The 22,048-nt window shown below is 48.5% G+C and overlaps 1 protein-coding gene and 1 pseudogene across 1 annotated transcript in view; one reads left to right on the top strand and one right to left on the bottom strand.

The window, feature by feature from the left end:
- Nucleotides 1-21,462, bottom strand: part of LOC119404811 (zinc finger protein GLIS3) — a 76,072-nt gene extending 54,610 nt beyond the window's left edge. Inside the window, exon 1 of the mRNA XM_049419026.1 lies at nt 21,376-21,462. The gene's annotated coding sequence lies outside the window, so the exon portion shown is untranslated. The remainder of the gene's footprint in view (nt 1-21,375) is intronic.
- LOC125759913 (uncharacterized) lies at nt 10,354-11,800 on the top strand (annotated as a pseudogene).
- Nucleotides 21,463-22,048: the final 586 nt, after the last annotated feature.

The following is a 22,048-nucleotide window of genomic DNA, read 5'->3' as shown; positions in this document are numbered from 1 at the left end:
TTTGCGCCGCCTGCGATTACCTTGTGGTTCGAAGGAAACCCAACCGAAAATGAACGACCGACCACGGCGAACGGAGTATTTCTCTGGCTTCAAGCCCTCGCGTGAAAGATTCAAGGCAGGCCCCTGTGGTTGCTTTCTTTATTTTTTCGTTTTCTCAAATGAGTCATTTCTCGTGCGGAACACGTCGGCGAGACTAAACTTCGCCAAGTTCACTGAATTTTGGCACGGATCCCGCGGCGAATACGCCTCACTCCTTAGGAGCACATCGGCTATAAAGCCCACATCGGAAGTGCGCATGGCGTTCCCCGCGTGCTAGTTCGCGGGAAGCGCTGTCGTGCTTAAAGAGGCCGGACGCTCTCAAGGCCGCCGGTGCGCGAAACAGACACGGGCGCGCCGGAAATGCGGAAACTTGGCACGGTGCGGCCTTGCACAAATTGCTGAAACATCTCTGCACTGTGGCGCCTGGGCACCACTTTCACAGCGCGCCGAATTCTGAGTTACTAAAAGGGATATCAACCGTTTTTGTCTGGTCTCAGCACGGCTGAATGCTTCTAACAGCCATGCTTCGATGTATTTCTGTAAGATAACACGGCGTATTTGTCGCCCGTCGGAGCAACCCGACTTCGCAGCGGCGGAGCTTGTCTGCTTTACTTGTAGATCGGAAAACGCACCATATCAGCAGATTCTGTATTTGAGCCATTTGTTACATGCCTGTAAGATAACGCTGTCAGCAGAATCGGACGCGGGATGCAAGCTTAGCAACACACCCCCTTCCCTGCGTGTAATATTTTCACGCGCGTTTCTTGCTGTATTCGGGTTTGACCCACAAAAACTGTTAGCAACGCTCAGCGGAGACCACGCAGCAATGTTTGGAAAGCTTCGGCATTGTTTCAGATCATTCTTTTAAGATTACGCCAGGACGCGAATAGTCAAACTCATTCGAGAGCTTGCGCGAGAACCAGCGATACCGCTGGAATGTTCGATGACTGATGTATAAAAGACGGCGCTTTCCACCTATGATCAGATTACTCGACGGCCGACGACTGTTCTCGCCGCTTTCAGTGTGCAGCCTGAATTGCTTGTACCTTGACGTTTCATTTGCCGAGCACAAGTTCGCCCAAATAAAGAGTTCCGTTTTCCCCAGTCTTGCTGCAGCCTTCTTCACCGCCACAACCACGTGACAATATATGCCTGCTGTATGAATGCAGTGTGGTGAAGTGTTGCAACTATCACCACCGACCAGCGCCTGTGGCACGCGGTGTCAAGAGAATACAATTGGCTGAGAAAATAAAGTAGATGGCTATCGCCTTCGAGTCGTCCTAGGCAAATGCATAAGGCACCTGGTGAGTTTTTCCTCTACATTTTCCCCTGGACTAACGTATAGGCCAAAATGCATGCTTTGAGAGCCTCCGCGCTTGGATTACGCTTTGCATTGGAGTGTAATTCTGCATAACAGGCATTCCGATCGGTTACTTTGCGTTTCTCATTCGGCAGTTGGTATACGCCATTCTTCCTGCAAGTAAAACTCTTCTCGACGTCACGTTTTGTACAGCATTCATTGACTCTGCTAATTTTTTTTTTGTAAGTGTACGCATGCGTCGTGGTGTCGTAAATCCGCCGCATGATCATCATGTCGTTTTGTTTATTTCGTTATTCGCTCCCTCTCCCTGGTCGCGTGACCTGCGTGACGACTACTACTACTACTACTACGAACTATTACTACTACGAACTACTACTGCTACTGCTGCTGCTGCTACTACTACTACTACTACTACTGCTGCTGCTGCTGCTGCTGCTTCTACTACTACTATTACTACCACTGCTGCTACTACTAATACTACTACTACTACTACTACTACTACTACTACTACTACTACTACCACCACCACCACCACCACCACCACCACCACCACCACCACCACTACCACTACTACTACTACTACGACGAAGACGACGACAATCACACATGGTATACTAAGACAGCCTTGCTGTAAAAAAATCGCAGCATATCCACGGAGTGAATGATGATGAGTGGGCGAAGCCGCGGAGGTTCATCGGTAAACCGTGAATCTTCCGTGAATTCTGCCAAGTACATCATCACCGACGTGAGATCGGGCGCGTTTATACTAAAGGTTCGATGAGTCATGACGACCTGCAGCGCACTTTAATTTTACATGTACGCTGTGAATTTTCATTGTTTAGAAAACCATTGCTTAGAAAACATCTGGCGTCTTTCGTTAAGCAGCTGGCGTCTTTTCGTTTTGCTTTAGAAACATCTGGCGTTCTTTCGTTTTGCTTTTACAAAACATCTGGCGTCTTTTGTTGGTTTATTTCATATATCAACGGCGTTTTGAACAAAATTTTTATTGTTTAATCACGCACAGGAGAAATCTCACCAGGCACTACCTTGGAGGTAAAGAACGGCTGCTAATGGGAATGAGAGACAGAAGAAGTCGGCTTTTAGCTAACGCTGCAAATTTTTTATTGTTCAACAACGCACAGGAAAAATCTCCCACCGGCACCACCTTGCAGGTCAAAGCGTAAGACTGGTTACATACTGCGCTACGAGGGACGAACGGGTGCCGCTATAAGGAGCTTCGCCCCTAAAAGATCGACGAAGACGTAAGCTACGTGACATTGTGATCTTGCGGTCGACTCCATTTCCGGCTTCCGCGGTGCGACCCCTCCCAAACTCCAGGCCAGCCGGCCGAACGTGGGAGACGGGAGCACTGCCTGCGCGATCCGCGAAAAGCAACTGTAGGGGCCGGCCAGTGTTTTGCAGCTATAGGAAGTGTTCAGGAGTGAAAGAGACGGTGTACTACAGCGGTGAGGCCGGGGAGGGAGGAGTGAAGACTCCGAGCGGTCGGGCGCATTTCAAGGCCCTCACCTTGAGTCGGCGCCCGAGTCCGGATGCCGCGCAGAGATTAGGAACACTCGCGTGCGATCCGCTGAGCTGGGTGTCAGACGAGGGGCGATTGAGCTCCTCAGGAACGAGGAGGGGGATGCTCCCACCGCACAACCATACCCCCCCCCCTCCCCCCTCTTGCGTGCGTCCCTTCACGGTCACACCAAAGCGTGGCTTCGCGGTTCCTGCTTCGAGCTATTGCTGCTGCTGTTGATCTCGGTGTTGTGCTTTTGTGTAGCCGCCGCCTCAGTGCGTGTACCGGCGGAAAGGGAAGGCCAACGCGCCGTGCATCTGGAAGAATCGTGTCAGTGTCAGAGAGACTCGTATTTTTATCGTAGGCCCCTCTTATACGACGGGCCCGCTCAAAATAGGGGAGCTGCAGGTCCCACTGCGCCGCTGCGTCCGAAACAACCAGCAAGGGAAGGGGGGTGGGGGGACGTGCGATGCAGGGCTCGACGAAGGAAATTGCCCCGACATTGCACAAGACGTAGTAGCGCAGTGATTGCCCTTGGTTGAGTACGTGTTTATCAGAGATATATGGTTTAATGAGATGCCGGAAATGTTGTGTTGTCTTTAGTTGAGTACCTGTTTATCAGAGAGAAATGCTGTAATTGGCTTAGTATCGAAGCTTGGGCGTGTTGGTTAGACATCGGAGGGGATACAGCGCAAGAGAAAACGAGGACAAGAAAGGCGACGCACACAGAGCGCTGACTTACAACACTTACAACGCGTCTGTACATTGTAGTGATTGTAGATGCTACAGATGTTCTCGGTTGAGTACATGTTTATCATAGAGAAATGCTGTAGTGAGATACTGGAGGCGCTGGGTTGTTTTTAGCTGAGTACGTGTTTATCACAGAGGAATTCTTTAGTGAGATCTTTAGAGATGTTGGAATGTCCTTGGTTGAGTTCGTGTTCATCAGAGAGAAATGCTTTAATGAGATGCTAGAGATGTTGGATTGCCCTTGGTTGAGTACGTGTTTATCATAGAGAAGTGCTTTAATAAGATATTGGAGATGTAGTGGTCGCGTGTCTGTAGTGGTCACGTCACAATGTAGTTGTCACGCGTCTGTACATTGTAGTGATTGTAGATGCGAACCTCTGTTAAAGGGCCCCTAAACAGCCTCTGAAAATACAAAAAAAACGAGCGCTTTATTCTCTCCTAGCGTTTCTCGTCTTGCTGGCGCACTTCGTGACGCAAGAACAGCGGTTCGCGTGACGTCATTACGGTACAAACTCTCGATTGGTCCATATACGCGAAATATCAGTTGTGAATTATCTTCTACGCTGTTTTGCCATGAAGCCGCCCACGTGTTCTTCCTTGTCTCGCATGACTCGTGCGCGGCCAACCGATTTCACTTCGTTTCACGTGTTTTCGACTAAGCAAGCGGAGATAACAGCGTGCAGCCGACAAGCGCGAAATGCCGATAGGCTCCGCACTTAGCGCTGGCATTGTACACGTGCTTTTAAGAAATAAGTGGCAAGGAGGAGACAGCGCTTGTAGCAAGTGTAGTGAAGGCGAGAAACCACTCCCTCGTCTTTGAACTCGGAGTGGTTAGGGGCCCCTTGAAAAGAGTGAACTGTTGTGAATAGGAATGCCGATAAAATTACGGGAGAGATTGTTGAGGCTGCCCTGATAGCGAGGGCCGGTGATAGCTGTGTTCGCTGCCCTTTGGTGGCGCTGACTGCAAATGAATTCGCCTTTCTGGACGCGGCATGTGCGGTGATTGCGTTGGTGCGGTGATGTGCGGAATCATGTGGGGTGATTGGGCCTTCTTCTGTGTACAGGTTACTTATACTGTTGCTTCTAACACTAGGCATTAGGTTAAAGGTTAGCGCTTGTCCTGTTGTGTCTTCCTCGTCCGTGTGCGCTAACGCTATGACACCCTTTGGTACATAAAGATGGCTGAAGTCCCTCTCTCCCCCGAAAAAAAATCTGGATAGGCCCTTGGTCAACACCTAGTCATCCCTTCACGAGGACGAATCCTACAGTCAAAGCATTTGTGCTAGGCAGAAGCTTCCCTTGACGGGTCACTGTTCCAACCAATCGACTATTGCTTCAAAGAACCTTAGCCCCTGTGACGCCAAGTTTATCATATGTAATACCCTCGCTATGATGCCTAGGAATGTTCTTTTTAAGTGTGCGAAACTTAAAACGAAACTGCGTTCGCCTTATTAATTTGCTTTAAGATCCAGTCACGAATAGGTCAACATACGAATTACTGAATAAGTTTTAGCTCGGATAGCATTTCACTGTGTCATATCGTACTAAGTTGCTCTCCACATGACAATAAGTAAAAGTGAAAATTTGTTATAATCTTAACAAAATTCGTTGCTGGGTTAGTTGATTCGTAATCTGAAATACTGGATGTGGCGCATTTAACACAGGACAGGGAGAGAACGCTGATACACAGGACAAGTGGTACTCGCAACTAACCCTTATTATGAAAAGCTTCCCCACATATGTACACTGCCGCGTTAGCACGCGCAGGCGCACTTCCCGTTGAACTCGCACAGAAATCGAGTACGGAAGATCAGCAACAAATACTGATTATAACCATTTTTCTACGAACAGTTTTGTTCGCTGTGCGGCGCAACAGACGTGCCACTGATATAGCTACTCTCTTCCTTACACGAACGCGAGCGATCTGTTAATAATATTTCGTCTTTTCATCTACTTGTGCTCTGTAAGGAACTGTGCCTGTGAGCCAGTGCTGACTAGTATTCGAATTCTGGGCAGAAGTGGGAATGCGCTTGCCAGAGAACTCATGGAAGCTTATCACACAAGGAAGCAAGAGAGCGACTGCATCGCTGACACTTCTGTCGTGCTTGTCAGCAAAGAAAAACAGTTCTTAGAAAGATGGTTATAATCTGTATTTGGGGTGATCTTCCGTACTAGGCGATTGCTGTGTGAGTGTAACGGACAGTGCTCCTGCGCGTGCTGACGCGGCAGTGTACATATGTAGGGAGGTTTCGCTTGTTTTGTGTATCAGTGCTCTGTCTCTGTCCTGCGCTGAATACGCGCCATCCAGTATTTAAGATTACTTCAATCTTTATCCATGCAAAACTGTGTGATCGTATAACAGGGCCAACAACGGTTATAAATATGCAAAATTAATAGCTAAATATCTCATTGTTGGTTTTGGCATGCTTCATAATGCTCACAATCAGCGACGAATTATCTCCATCATGCCGAGATGTGTGTGTGTGTGTGTGTGTGTGTGTGTGTGTGTGTGTGTGTGTGTGTGTGTGTGTGTGTGTGTGTGTGTGTGTGTGTGTGTGTGTGTGTGTGTGTGTGTGTGTGTGTGTGTTGCTTCTTTTTTTTCGTTTTTTTATTGGGGGGGGGGGCGACATTGCTGTCGGCACCCCTCTAATGTCTCGGTCCTTATAAAACTCCTATCTTCGAAGGCCTAAAGGGCGCGATGATATCTAAAGCACCCAAGCACACCACGTGCGTGGCAGCAGCGGCGCGGCCAGAAAGACGCTCAGGGTTCAACGCCCCCTGTAAGAAGCGCGAAGCGCCGTTTTTATGGCGGTGCTGCCACAACACGACGTAACCAGACACGGTCACCGACGGCTTGCCGCATGCAGGACTGCAGGCAGAGCGGCGACAGCCGTGTACCATCCACCCTCGACAGTTGTGTGCAGTGAAGCGGCCGTACGAGGAAGCTGGCTGTTTTGACTTGCTTCATACTACCGAAAGTTGGGATGATACGCGATCTTATTCTCCTCTGCACACGATTTGAGGCCGCTGTAGGCTGAGATCTGGTGTTGTTAAGTTCGAATTACTTTCGCGAGCTTGTTACATTCTGAAAATTCTTATTTCACAGAGATGCTGTCTTAGTCTACCCTGTGCCGTCGTCGTAGTAGTAGTATAGTAGTAGTAGTAGTAGTAGTAGTAGTAGTAGTAGGCGTCACGCAGGTCACGTGATCAGACGGATGAGGGAGGGGGGGTGAAGAAGGGAAAAATAAAACTAAACTTTGATGATGATTCACGTGATCTCGCTGGCCAATCACATACACTCCCACGCTTACAGATACGCTGGCCGATGGTCTTCACGACGTGAAACTGGCCGACTTTCCTTTTTTTTGTTGTTGTTGTTGTCGCTGGGCAGAGCTTGAGAACCAATTTTGTCGCTTGTCAATTCATTTCGTGTTCTTGAACGCCTAATCAATACTTATAGAAATAGGTGACAGTGATGCGCGCAATTTGAAGGGTTGCGACGAGTTCGTCGACTGCCTTCCGTGACACAGCCCTATTTTTCAACGCATCGTGTTTCTCGCAGGGCCACCATAAGCTGCTCTCGCGACATATCGTTCACTGAACAAAAGTTCTTCAGATTCTACTGGAGAGAGGCGGAGGAGGAGGAAGAAATAAATGGAAAGGGAGGTGAGCCAGCTGCAAGACCTGTTTGCTACCCTGTACTGGGCAAAGGGGACCTGCTGGCTACGTTGTGCTGGGCAAAGTGATAAGGGCGACGAAAAGGTTATAGAAAAGAGATGTTACAGAAGAATGGAAGAAGAGCGGAAAGAAGACGAGCCACTAAGTGTATTAAGAGGAAGTAACCATAATAGTAATTTCTATACTTCAAGACGGAGTATACCTCGCTGCTTGACAAACGTGATTGGCGAATCCATATTAAACGAATGGGCATGAAAGACGAGAGTTAAGCTACATCATCTGCCATTGGTCTGTGTATTCTGTCGGCGAATATCGTCACCTTTACCACACTGTCACCGCGTTTCACGATACAGCCACCGAGCTAGCTTCCCTGCGGGCAGCGTTTGCCAACTTTATTGATCAGATATCTCATTATCGGGACACCCATCTGATTCGCATCACGAGCGTTACTGCAGTTCCTGTAGTAGACAAGCTCACGGGAACAGCTCGCTGCAGTCTTCAGACGTCCCTTTATGAAAGCCTATGGACGTCACCACAAAATAATACAGCAGTGGTTACCTGCCCACTGCGGTATGCAAGGCAGCGCTCGCGCTAACTGTACTGTCAGAGCAGCACACGAGACTTCAACGCACGTGATCTACATGCCGTTCTCTAGAAAATACTTGGTGACTTTGCTGTCCGCATTCGCTTGGCGCTTGCAGCGATGCCCGTTGGTGTGATGCAAGCCATCGGTATGGACCCTTGTACACTATTAGAAAAAACGGTATGTGTTACTATTTTTCGTGAGTCCTGACTTGCCACGTATGTGACTCTCTTTAAAGAGAGACGCCAACTCTCTTTTGAGTCCCACGACTGTATGACGAGAGTATAATGATCTCCAAAGAGAGTTCAGGTGCCCCTTTAGAGAGAGACTCATATACGTGGCAAGTCAGTACTCACCAAAAAGAGTCAAAGGACTTTTTTTTAGTGTATGAGATTGATTCATCTTGGGAACTTTAACACGTCGCGACGTTAAGCAGGCAAAATCAAGCATGCGTTTGCAGCATAAGACTTGACGTTGCCTCTAATTACACTTCAAGTGCGAAATTCAACGGCTGGACTCGCCATGTACTCTGTACACAATTCTCCGGTAGGCTTACAACGCGATCTGTGTGACTCCCACCGCTACTTGTCAGGAAGACAATCTCTGAAGACAGCAGTTCATTTGCAACGCGGCAAAGCACCACTTGCGTGCCGTACGTGCCACCAAAGCGCTGCTTGAATTTTGGAAGTCGACGTGTCGCAACGAAAGCTTGCGAATAACTAACTTGTGTGTGTGTCTGTGGCTGAATGGGCTACTAGGCGACCGTACTAAAGTTGTACGTAACGTATTTGAAGTTTTAAGGCGCGAATAAGACACGGACGAAGAATAGGAACACACACACGAATAGGAACACACACACTTCGTCCGTGTCTTATTCGCGCCTTAAAACTTCAAATATGTTAAACCAACAAGCCCAGTCTGCCATTCTTACATTGTACGTAACGCGTTCAAGTAATCGACTACTTGTAATCAATTACATTTTCTTGTAATTTTGCAATATAATTGATTACTTTTTCGAAGCTGTAACGTTCCGGGTAATTCAATTACATTTTCTTGTAATTGATTACCGGCAATCAATTACTTTTTCCCCCGAAAATCAAGTTGTAAACAGTCTTCTACGGCACTTCTTGTCGCGAAAAATATGCAACCGCTCTGTAGGAACCCCCGTCCTGTCAGACGGGGGCTCCGTACAGAGCCTATTTTTTCACCTCTTCCTTTGCATTGCCTGCAACGCTTTACCCAAGAGCCAGCAACAGAGAAGCGCGAAGCTTCATGGAGGACATGGACACGAGCATCGAAGCACTGCGTAACTACGCGCTGGTGCGCAAGGTGTTTCTACGTTATAATGCCGCCCTTACATGCGCATGCATTGAGAGAGTGTTCAGCGTAGCAGCTGAGCCCTTAACGAGGAAACGTAGAAGAATCAGCGACGACAACTTTGAAAAACAACTCATGTTGAAAGTTAACAACGTATAACACTATATCGCAGAAGCCGCAGTAAGCCTCCCAGCCCCTCACGCAAGCCAGCTCTACGGCCTTCTCTCTAGCATGCAAGCCACAGTAGTTCGTTGTAATTTGAGTAAACTTGTGTTATTGTGTTACGGCAATAAAAACTTAGACTTCTCTGGCCTGCCCATTGAAGTTTGTGTCTGTCACACTCAGTGTTGGTTGTTAAGACGGATAGTTAACCCCTGGCGGTGGTATGGTGCTCGAGAGATGACCCGAAGGTCGCGGGATCGGGTCATCTCATAATCATATCGGTGTTTTGTGACGTTAAACCTCAACAATTATTGAGACAGATAGTTAGTTACGCATCTTTCCACAGAGACGCTCAATTGGATACGCAAGGCGAGGATTGCAAAGAAAAAGTGCTCGACATCTGTGAAGACGGCATCGACCTACAAACGGGATCACTCCAAACTCTCCGCAGGCATTCCGCGATCTATGTTGCATACTGTTCGTACCACCAATGTTGCTTATTAAGAGTGGAGCTGTTCTAAGTCGGATCCTGCGCCATCTGCATGCCTGTCCGGTGCCACGCAGGGGCAGGTTCCCCGCCTCACCGCTAGGGGCGCTCACGATGATGAGACTTTGGACCCAATTATGCTCATAAAGAAATTGGGTCCAAAGTCTAAGCACACATTAAGAGAGGCAGCGAGCAAAACAATAATGGATGGTGGAGTCCCCGATGGGTGGAAACTAAGCAGGATGAGCATGATCTATAAAGGAAATGGGGACAAAGCAGACATAAACAACTACCGCCCTATAACAGTGACATCAGTGGTTTACAGGCTCGTGATGCAAATTATAAAAGAAAGGCTGCAGGCATGGGTTGAAGGTGAGGGGGGGCTGGGGGAACTGCAAAACGGGTTCCGGAAACAAAGGAGGTTGGAGGACAATCTGTTCTCATTGACGCAGTGCATTGAAATTGCAGAAAAAAGAAAACAGACCCCTGTGGCTGGCATTTCTGGATATCAAGGGAGCCTACGATAGTGTGATTCAAGAGGACTTGTGGGAAATACTGAACACACTAGATGTGGAAGATGGAATAACTAATCTCTTAAAGGATATCTATAAAGGTAACAAAGTAGTTATAAAATGGGAGAAGCAGGTATCCAAGTCTATAGAGATACAACGAGGGCTTAGACAGGGGTGTCCCCTGTCACCCTTGTTATTTATGCTGTACCTAAGAGGATTAGAAGCCAAATTAGAAGAGAGTAGACTTGGCTTCAGCCTCTCTTTTGTCAAGCAAGGAGAACGCATTGATCAGTCATTACCAGCATTGATGTATGCAGATGATATAGTATTAATGGCCGACAATAAGGAAGATTTGCAGGGATTGATAGCCATCTGCGGTAATGTGGGAGATAGGTTAAATTTGAAGTTCAGTAAAGAAAAATCGGCAGTCATTAGTTTTAATGATAACCAAGGCAGTGAGCATAGGATACAGGAGGTCACGCTGGAAATAGTGGATAAATACAAATATCTTGGTGTATGGATAAGCAACGGGGCTGAGTATCTAAGGGAGCACGAAAGATACGTGGCGACTAAAGGTAACAGGAATGCAGCTGTAATGAAAAATAGGGCACTGTGGAATTACAATAGGTATGATGTTGTGAGAGGGATCTGGAAAGGGGTCATGGTTCCTGGTCTGACGTTCGGCAATGCGGTCTTGTGTATGAGATCAGAGGTTCAAGCAAGATTAGAAGTTAAGCAACGTGGCATACGTAGGCTGGCTTTGGGAGCACACGAGAATACACCAAATCAGGGGGTACAAGGTGACATGGGATGGACATCATTTGAGGGCAGGGAGGCTAGCAGCAAGATAAAATTTGAGGAGCGATTGAGAGAAATGGGGGAGGAGCGTTGAGCTAGGAAAGTTTTCCGCTACTTGTACATGAGGAATGTCGATACAAAATGGAGGAAGCGGACCAGAAAATTGACAAGTAAATACTTAAAAAACGGCAGGAGACCGAACTAAAGGGAACTATCCGTTAAGAAGAAGGTGAAAGAAACTGAGAGGCACATGTGGAAAATAGGGATGAGTACGAAATCAGCACTGGAGACCTACCGAACTTTCAAGCAGGAAATTGCGAAGGAAAACATCTACGATAATTCTCGGGGTAGTTCTCTGCCGTTTAAGGCCAGGACGGGAGTATTGCGGACCAAGACGTACCGAGCCAAATACGAAGGAATAGACACGTTATGTAGTGCGTGTGGAGAGGAGGAGGAAACGGCTGAACACCTGATACTGGTCTGTAACGGGCTTCACCCTATAGTTCAAGAAAACGACGCAGAATTGATCAAAGCATTGGGGTTTAGGGACAGTAAAGGTAAAATAGACTTTAAGCGGGTAGAAATAACCAGGAGGAGGTTATCTGATTGGTGGCTACAATCAAGGCGCGAGTGAAAATTCCTTCACCTACGGAGGAAGTGATAGTACATACATAGTGCTAGTATTTAACTGTATTACGGCTAGGTGGCGTGAGCCGCCGCCCGATCTAAAGGGTACAGCCTTATCCATCCATCCATCCTAAATGATGATGATAATGATTGTTCGAAATAATGATGCTAAATGATGATGACGATACTCGAAATTATGATGATGGTGCCGGAAATGATGTATCTAAATTGTAGATGCCGGCGTACCAGCACTACAAGCCAAAAACATGTGAGCTCGTGAGAATAATGGCCGAATACTTGTAAACGTACGTCTCCACTGCGGATACGGAAACTCGTCTGCACTGCGAGCAACTATAGACTTGCGGCAAGCCATGTTCCTCCAAGCCCATCCACGAGGGCGCCTAGGGACCTGGAGCGCACGTTTTCGTCAAGTGTCGCGTCGAAAGACGAGAGGCGACGCCGCAGACGCGTACATACCACGCGCTGCTGCCGCCGTCGTCTGCGCGTCTCGTGTCGCTTATCCAGGGTGAACGCTCGCCGCGAGGGCGTCTCACGTTGCTCGACGTCGCGCAGATCATAATTAGGAAGCGCTGCCGGCATTGGGGAGCATCGTGCCCGCGCCACGGCAGAGAGCGAAATCAAGCACAAATAAAGCGCCAACAGGTGGCACATGGCCGCGGCGTGTATGCCGCCAGAGCGCGCGCGTGTAGACGCGACGCTCGCGCCGCCATGCGGCGCGATAACTTGAGACGGCATGCCGTCGTCATCTGCTTCTTCGAAGACGCTTTGCGGAAGGAACTGACGGCGTTGCTGGAGAAGATAAATTTTAGAAAATGGCGCTGAGGGCTGTAAAATATATACAGAGGAATTGTCGCAAAGGAAAAGAGAAAGGGGCCCGGTGAAGGCGTGTGCAGTCGGCACTCGTGCCTTGCCGGGCATGTTGATGCCTGCACGGCCTGCTGCTTGCATGTATGGACTTAGAACATCGTGTCTATTTTTTTCTGTTATTTTAGTGTCTGTTTTGTAGCTTGTCCTATTCTGGCTGTTCTGTCTGTTTCTTTGTAATTTGTGTTACGTCTGTTTTGTTCCATCTGTCCCATTCTGTCTGTTCTTAATGTGTTGATGTCCTATCTGACGTTCGTGCCTGTCTGCTCTGTCATATTCTGTATGTTTTGTTGGCGCTTTCTGTTCCGTTCTTTCTGCCTGCTCTATCTGTTATATCCGTCAACTTGCCAGTCAGCAAATAGTGAAAGCTTGAAATCTTTGATTCGCTTAGAACGCGCAAGCGTCGTAAGGCACAAACTCTGAATCGTTTTAAACCCCTCCTACTAGGCCGCATTCGAACACTCCTATCGAAAGTCAAAAGCGTGGATTCTCTTGTTTCGACTTCCAGCTGGGCTTCTCAATGAAAATTTAGAACATTGGCGTGCGCGTAGGTGCCAGATACAAAATCTGTCTGAACTGTCCCGTGAATAAGGACTCATGCAGTTTTGAATGATCTAAATACGAATTTTGTATTGCCGGTTCGTCTATTGCATTTTATTTACGGATACCCACCGCTGTATCGAAGTTTATGTCGCCTCCTGTAATCTTGCATTCCATCTGCAGCCGGTATGCTCTTGATAATTTCATACTCTAGTACTGACGCAATCTTTTGACATCGATGGCCTTCATACTGTGTCACCCCGTCCACTTTAATTAAAGTTCTTACAGCGGATGTGCATATTGATAAATAAACGCGATCCATGCGAGAGAAATTTGGCTCGCTGTCACGAAAACAACTGCAGGCTCTTGCGGCTCGCAGCGCCAATGACAGTGGCAAGGCACCTTGCAACGTGTCTCAACTCTTTCCCAATTCGACCGCAACGACAATATGTCACGCCGCGACGGGCTTGCGTGCACTGGATGTTGAAGATGAGAAGCCCGAGTTTCCGGTTGGCAGTAAAAGTCAACAGTCCTAGACAGCTAAGGGAAGCCCGACCTTTCTTGGCAGCTTATCAAGGTTATACACTGCGCGAAAGAAAGGAGAGCCGCTTTCACGTCCGCTGACGCGCAATAAACTAGATTTTCAGCGCTTATTAAGCGAAGCTTCCATGAGTTACAAATTCCGGTGGCGGTGGGGCCATAGTTTGCGAAAGACCAGGCGCCGGCGAGTGCACAGAAATGCGGGTGTACACTAATTAGTCATTCGAAGGCGCCGGTGCGCCGTTTTCCAATAATTAATTCTGTCTCGATCGTGGGCTTGTGGGCGATCAGCCGTTTCAGATATGGCAGTCCGATCTCTTATCGAGGCGTCTTTTCATTTCACGTTACCACATTCCACTGTTGCCTGGATATGAACGCAATACTGTCGTTGTTGCCTTCAGAAACTCAAGTGTAGCGCTGCCAAGCACGTGGAGGAAGGTTCAATTCCCGGCATGGAGGAAGGCAACAGTTAGTGGGGATCATTGCTCAATGCGATAGAAAGAAAGAAAGAAAGAAAGAAAGAAAGAAAGAAAGAAAGAAAGAAAGAAAGAAAGAAAGAAAGAAAGAAAGAAAGAAAGAAAGAAAGAAAGAAAGAAAGAAAGAAAGAAAGAAAGAAAGAAAGAAAGAAAGAAAGAAAGAAAGAAAGAAAGAAAGAAACGAAGGTGGTACGTCAGGCGCGCACACGCTAAGCTTCGCTTGCCCCCATTTTTCCAATAGGGGAAGGGATCCAGAATTTTTCTTTCCCTTCCCCTCGCGTAGGGTAGCAAACCTGACGCACGTCTGGTTCCTGCCTTTCCTTTCCCTCTTATCTGCCTCTCCGCCCGTGCTTAGCGCTCAACAAGCGCTGGCACCGTATTCAGACCTACCAGCGTCAGTCAGGTGGGCATGCACGGTTGCCATTCTGTTAGGACCGCGCGACAAACTTGCGAGGGCCCGACCCTGTATGTGCAGCGGACCTGTGCCGCCACCCGCTCAATCCCACGTCCTCTCGGAAGGCTGGCAGGCCGTGGGCCGAGAAGTTTGTTTACGCAGCGGACGAAACACGCGGAGCAGCTTGCGGCACGGCCCCGGGCACGTACATCTCGCAAGCGAGCGAACAAGCAAGCAAGCAAGCGCGGCCGGTCAGCCAGCCGGCTAAGAGTATACAAGCCTCGGCGTCTTGAACCCCTAGACCTGCTGCTTTCTGCGTGCTTCGACCTGGAAATAAACATCTGCTCGGTCCGCCGCTTTTTGACGGCTCCCAGGAGCTGCTATACGATGGCCGCGGCCCCCCTGTCTGACCCGTTCGCTTAAGCCTTCATTTTCTGTCTATGGATTCTTGTTTCTCAGGGTCGTTATACATTCCTCGAAGTCTGATTCGTTCACGCAGCTGCCTAAGTTACGCGGTATGTGGTGATCGAGCACGGGCGCGCGCAAGGTTCTCCATTAGAGGAGGGGGGGGGGGGGCTAAGTCTTACCGCACTGCCCCCCCCCCTCCCATTTTGGTCGAGTCCAAAAAGAAACAACGTGCGACCACGTGCTTCTCACAACGGCCTGTTCTTCGTCCCTAACTTTCCGGAGGTAAAGGCTGGACGTAAACACTTCACGATATGCAACATCAGGGGTCCTCACGGCCGCCATTTTTATCAAAAGCCTGCTTGGCCATGACCCTGTATATTAAAGAATGACGGGATAGCACCGACTGAGTACAGGTACGGGGATGACTTGGCGCCCCCTTTCGATGATTGGGGGGGGGGGGGCTCCCCGCCCCCTCTGTGCGCGCGCATATGTGATCGAGGTAGTCTCAATGTGATAGTTTTATAAAGGCGTTTATTGACGGCTCTTCTCTGAGCGCGAGGAGCGTGCTGTCAGAGAAGAGCCAAAGGGGACGACCCACTAGAAAGCGCTCGAGAGGGCGCTTCCAACGCTTCGCTACAGTTTTGATGTTTTTGGTTCCCAGCGGCCAGTAACACTATCCTTTGCGGTGTCACGTCTTCAATCTGAAAAGTGGACTCTTTATAGAGCAAACTATTTCGCTCTCGCGCCCGCATTTAGAGAAATCATTCATAACCTTGACCCCAGTTATCCTGTGCCGGTGAGGCCAGCACAGAGACTGCAGGTTCGCTAACTTCTCTTACGTCCCGGATGGTGGCTGGCGAATTCTTGCGGTAAGCCCTCGATAAGGCCAGACGTTATCGTTCGCTCTATTGGCTACGTCTTTTTTTTTTTTCCTGGTTATGAAAAACTTATGTTCTAGTGCCCACTTATCCGTTCTGTCTTGTCGAATCCTAGGAGGCTTCTGCGGGAACACACTGTAACTTAATCAGCAAGTCAGACAATCCCTGAACCACTCCCTAAGCCATTGTTTATTTATGTCCATGCGTATGCGTGAATGAATGAAGGGAATTTTCGAGGGCTCGTTTCTTTGTTTGACACAACCTTAATGAAAATCAGCATGCGTATGCCTGTGTTTGTATTTGTGCGTGTATATATACACATGCAAAACGGAGAGATTTCTGGGGGGTGGGGGTGAAACTCCCAGTACCTCTATTCCCTCTGGCTAAGTCAGTGACTAGAAATACTGTATGGGCTCCCTAAAGGGGCCTGCCTGTACGGTAAGGTACACTAAGCAGCTACGCCACTTGCAGACGCTAGCCGCAGCGAAGGAGGATAGCGTACAGCAGTCGTTCTCAAATGGGGGTCCGTGGACTCCAAGGGATCCGCGAGGTCATTTTTGGAGGTCCGCAAAACGCGAAACCCATGCCTAAAAAAAAAACGCGTTTTTTTTTTTTTTTTAAGGCACGCTATCCCATAAAAGCAGTCCCTTCAGATTTTTTATATGCTTCACGGCATAGCATATTTGCATTGCAGCGGTGCTGACTTATGTTCTTCCCCCATGAGATGGCTGTAAAGATTTTGTGGCAGGTTTCTACGACTTATGCATGCGAACATGCTTTTTCCAGGCTCGCGAATATTGGAAAAGCAAACATAGCTACAGACAGCTTGAATGTGGCTGCAGACCGCACAACTTATTGACAAGCTGTTGAGATCGAATTGATGTGACATTGTTGTTTGATCATTCTTTGCCAGGTAGAAATCAAAGGCACCTGTTTCATGTTGTGCAGCGCAAAACACATGTCCCCTCCCCTCCTCCCCCCGCTTTCTCTCACTGCAAGGGTCCCCCATCAGTTCCACCGGTATACAAGGAGCCCCTGAAACTTCCTTGACTGAGAACCACTGGTGTACGGTATCTGGCAATGAAGCTCGCCGCCTAAATGCATGGTAAGAGGACACTTCAGTTTATTCTAAAATGTCCGACAACGAACTGATTTGAAGGAAGTTCTTTTAGTTCTTGTTACATACGGGGGCAGACACCGGGAGGCTTACGAGAAGGGTTCAACTTAACTTGAGTACGACGCGTGTGAGCCATGGAAATAAAAACGATGGGTGTAACCGTTAGGGACAAGAAGAGAGCAGAGTGGGTCAGGGAACTGTTAAAGACATCTTAGTCGAAATGAAGAAGAAGAAATGGACATGGGCAGGGCATGTAGCACGTAGGCAAGATAACCGCTGGCCATTAAGAGTGACTGACTGGATTCCAAGAGAAGGCAAACGCGCGAGGGGGAGATAGAAAGCTAGGTGGGCAGATGAGATTAAGAATTTTGAGGGTATAACGTGGCAGCAACAAGCACAGAACCGGGTTGATTGGCGGAGCATGGGAGAGGCCTTTGCCCTGCAGTGGGCGTAGTCAGGCTGATGATTTTGGTAAAACGCTGTTTCCCAGACAGCACCTCACAGCTTCCTCTTTCTTTTCACCGCCACAATATTAACCAAGATCGCCAATTCGGCCTGGCGAGAGGCTCTATTAAGAGAGGCATTCAGTCATGAGGCGAACGTGATCAGTGGCTGAGAAAGGAACGGGCGAGGGTGGCCACGTATCCTTGGCACAGCGACGAAGACCGACCGACGCAACCTGCCGCGACGAACAAAGGGCCATTTCTGTACTAATGCTGATGACGTCATCTCTCCCTTCCCCCATGCATCAAGCAAACGCTGCCGCAATGACAATCTCAGAACGTGGGCCCTGTGACGAGGTCCACAAGGCTAGCTGTTGTGTGTACTCGGACCGCGAGAGTGATTCAATCTCGCCAACTGGCGAGCTTAAGTTCGGCCTTGGCAGCGTGTCACTCGGAGGAACGCACGTGCGAAGTTATTACTATATCTTGGCGACTAGTCAAAAGAAGGGCGTTTTCTTATTTTTGTTTTTTTTTTCACATTCTCGGGCATCATAACCACTCTCGACGACTGTTAGAAAAGCGAAGCAAGGGTAATTTTCAGCTTTCAAAACTTTGAACTCTATGTAACTAAGCACTGTCCGTAGTTGTTACAGAAAGAAGGTACGGTACGGTGCTTTGTTTCACACGCAGAGGGTAAAAAAGAAACATTGAGAGGAAGAAGTCATGAGGTGGTTATTCTGTGCTTGCGGTAAATAGGTTACAGAGAAAACAACTGTTTAGACTATAAGGGAGCAATAACCAAGGACGTGCGTAGAAGGGGCAGCAACGATGATTAACTGTCTGATGCAGCAGTGGTTTCGAATTGAACTAATATTACGTTTTCACGTGACGTGGCACAGATTGAGAAAAAAAAAGATAAAGCGGCCCACATTTGCTAATTGAGATGAACGGCGTATTGTTCTTATAGCCATGTTGAGTTGCTTGGATTTTTATACCGATAAGTTTATGGCAAGTAAATTGAGGTTTCACAAGTAGAGTTTGTGTTCATCAGGACTGGAACTGTGAGAAAAAAATACTTTATTGAAGTAAAGGACATCGAGACGATCGTGTAAAACTGCGACCAACGCGAAATATAAGCCGAAGGGTTCATTAATTTTGAAAAAAAAAGTCCATAAGTGAGACGGTAACACTCTCAGGGGCCACTGAACAACTCCTAGGTGTAAAAATTGTAAAAAAACGTACTTCTACGAGATGAGCATGGTGCCGCAGGAATTTTGCGAATAAGTGCTATAATAAGGAAGTTACTTAAGTATTGGTCGTACTAGGGGGGCGGTAACCAAGCCATAGCCTGCAGCGAGACAACCGGTCGACAATGAACCTAAACAACTGTCCTTTGTTCAGCTTCGTACGAACACACCACAGCTAGATGGGGGCGCCGCTAACCAACGCAATAGTAGCGACCTATACAGTTACAAGGAATAAAACAACGCTTTTGTGAAAACTTCGGCTAATTTCTGTTTGACCACGGTTTTAATGTATGCACAAGGCCACGAAAGCCCTATTGTGCTACGTGACGACGACCGGACTTTACCAGCGCCCGTGAACTACCCGTGTGAGTTCGTGTTCTGTGTGGTAACACTAACTGTTCATTTCTTCTCCTCCTTACCCTTGTTCTTTCTTCTCTATCGTATCTGTTATCGCCCCTTTTCCCCACCCCACGTGTAGGGTAGCCAACCCAGCCAAAGCTTGGTTAACCTCCCTGCCTTTCCACTTCGTTTCTCTCTCTCTCTCGCTCGGCCTCCCTGCCTTTCTCCGCCGCCAAGAGGGATTGTCGTAACTCGTCTTCGTGACTACACCCACTTCAACTCGACGTCAGCGATTTACGTCATCGGACGTCATCAGAGGCCATTGGACGAATAATACTTGCCCTGGCTAATTTTGGCTGGTCGTGGCCCAACGGTGGCTGCCTATTGGCTTTTCCCTCTTATCACAACGAAATCAAGTTGAGCCTCACTCAACAAAGTGCTTCGCACACAACGGCGCGTATATACAGCACGGTCTACTCTTAAAGGGAACACTCGAATGTGTGTCTTTAATGCCGTTGGCGTCCAACGGCAAGTGGCTGTAGAAACAAGTGTCCATACGCTGTACGAATGTGTCGAAATGAGTCGAAACTGCCAAGCACAAGTTATCTTCGGCAATTATATTGGCTACCGTGCTCTTGAGATAGAAGGAGAAAAATCCCGACATGGCCCTGCACGCAAGCTTTACCTTTAGGCGTGAATACTTCCGTGCTTCTCCTCAAGAAACTTCTCTGCCTTAAGTGTGACTAGTTATCTCACCACTTAGGTCCAGGTCCAGTTAGGTCGATTTATACAAGGGGGGATTATGTTCACGACGTTATGGTTTTCGTCATGACTCTAGAGACAAATGACTAAGGGCACTTCAAAAACAGTTTCTGTAGCGCAAAATGATGCGTCGTCAGGCACAGTGGAGCAGCGTAATACGAAGAGTTGTCATGAACGCTATCCCAGCGAGATGCCTCTGTTAGCTGAAATCGTGGAGCACTGATCTACTTTTCAAAGCTCGATTCCTCGCGTAAGTAAAGCGACCGTATGTCCAGCCTTTTCTTTTTCTTCTCATTCCATCGTATTAACACCGCCCCCCCCCCCCCTCCCTCCATCCCCGAAAGCTCTCTGCACCCAACGTGGTTTAGCACTGCCTTCAGGATACCTTTGACCAAGCGACGATGTGACGTCAGGTCATAATGACTCCACAAATATTGCCGACCTGTGACGTCATGATGACGTCGTGTGGTGAGGTGGTCACATGTTTATGATATGTTGCATCACTCGTGTTGAAGCCGGCGGCGGTCATTTTTCTCGTTTGATGAGGCGTCTTAAGACTTTCGCCTTAGCAACGAACGCGACATTGGTATGCACATAAGACGCCGACCATCTTCCGAACTTCACCGATACTAAACTTATTCCTGCATCATGCAGTGAAGCTTATCCGGTCGACATTCTCCTATCATGAGCCGGCCTGCGTTAAGTCCGTGATGCTTTGCGTTCATCGATGGCCCCATTAAACAATCAGTCAAAGAAAGAATTACTACTTGATTACAAGATTATCGTATGCAAGTATTTAAACCGATAGCCTAAATGGCTTGAATCTTAAGAGCAGGCGGACACGCTCAATTTTTTGTGGTTAACGGAAGCGGTATATCTGTGCTGTACTGCGGCGAATGGGGTAGTGGGTTTAATTCTCGCCTTCTGCTGTCACATTCGACCAGGTGTGCTCACCCCGCCCGCCCTCCTTTCTACTGCGACGGTCCTCATACTCGTGTGTTAATTGCTTTGGAATGCGTTGCCACGTTATTTTAGTTATTTTGTCTTTAAACTTTCTCCGGTTATACCACATAAGGGCAGAAAGATAGAGTATTGACATCTGAAAAGGAGAGGAGGAGTCTACCAAGCGGACTGTCCAATCCAGCACCCGCTAATTGGCTGCAGCTCGAGTACCGGCGGTGACGATTAGCGACGGATAGGCGACTGTCGAACTACATCCAATCAACGCGCGCCGAAACGGACTGTACACCTAGCGTACTCTTAGTGTACTCTTAGTGCACTCCTTTCTACCTCGACTTTTGTCCCCCTCTCCCCTGACCCAAAGGCGCTGAGCCGTACTCCCGCAAGGGCTGCAGAAGTATATAGTGTCACTCTTTCCATTTCCTGAAGAACCATCTCTCTATAAAATACCCCTCCTGGAGAGGTTTTTATGCTCCATCCGATTGTACGACTGCCAGGCTTCATAGTTTCCACATTGGCAACTGTCGACAAGCGAAACAAGACCACCGAGAAGATAAGAACGTCCCGTACCACCAAACACGACATCAACTCACCTCAGAGAGACAGGGGCTGACAACGGCGTTTATTCCACTCTTCTAGATCGACGCTGTCGCTGCTGCCGACCCGTCGAACAAACTGGAGCAACGGGCGCGCAGTCGAGCCACGGGCCGCCAGGTCAAGCGCAAGCGAACAACTCACTCTCTCGGGCGAAGCGAAGAGCAAGCAAGCGGCGTCAAATGCGTGTCGAGCAGGGCGGGAACAGCAACGGGCACAGGGGATCGCGAGGAGATCGGCAACATCCACAACAGCCAACGAGGACGACACTTCCCCGGCACGCACACTCGAAGGCTTCGCGTCACCGATCCGACATCTCGCGTCGTCATCAGCATCCCGCTCCAACGTGAGGAGCGCTCTGTAACGACGACTTCGCCGACATCGAAAGCGAACGGCTCTTCTCCGGTCACTTCAAACACGCACCGTCCGCGACGTCCCAGGCGTTACACGCTATCCGGTCCACGCTCGCGAGGCTTAGCGCTATTAGGTGTCCATTCAACGGTGTTTCCGACGTGCCCATCGGAAAGATAACCTGTCTATCACGTCTTTCCAATGTTCTTGAGGCGTCTTTCTTCTTCTCGCGACTGGGAGACCGCTAACTTCGGCCGCCGGGCCCGATGGCTGAAGTCGAGTGAAGATGACTTCTGAGGGCAGTGAAGAGATTTAGGATGG

This window comes from Rhipicephalus sanguineus, chromosome 9 (assembly GCF_013339695.2).
Source record: "Rhipicephalus sanguineus isolate Rsan-2018 chromosome 9, BIME_Rsan_1.4, whole genome shotgun sequence".
NCBI classification, from domain to species: Eukaryota; Metazoa; Arthropoda; class Arachnida; order Ixodida; family Ixodidae; genus Rhipicephalus; species Rhipicephalus sanguineus.
The sequence above is the reverse complement of the archived record's forward strand: the minus strand, read 5'-3'. Positions and strand labels throughout refer to the sequence as shown.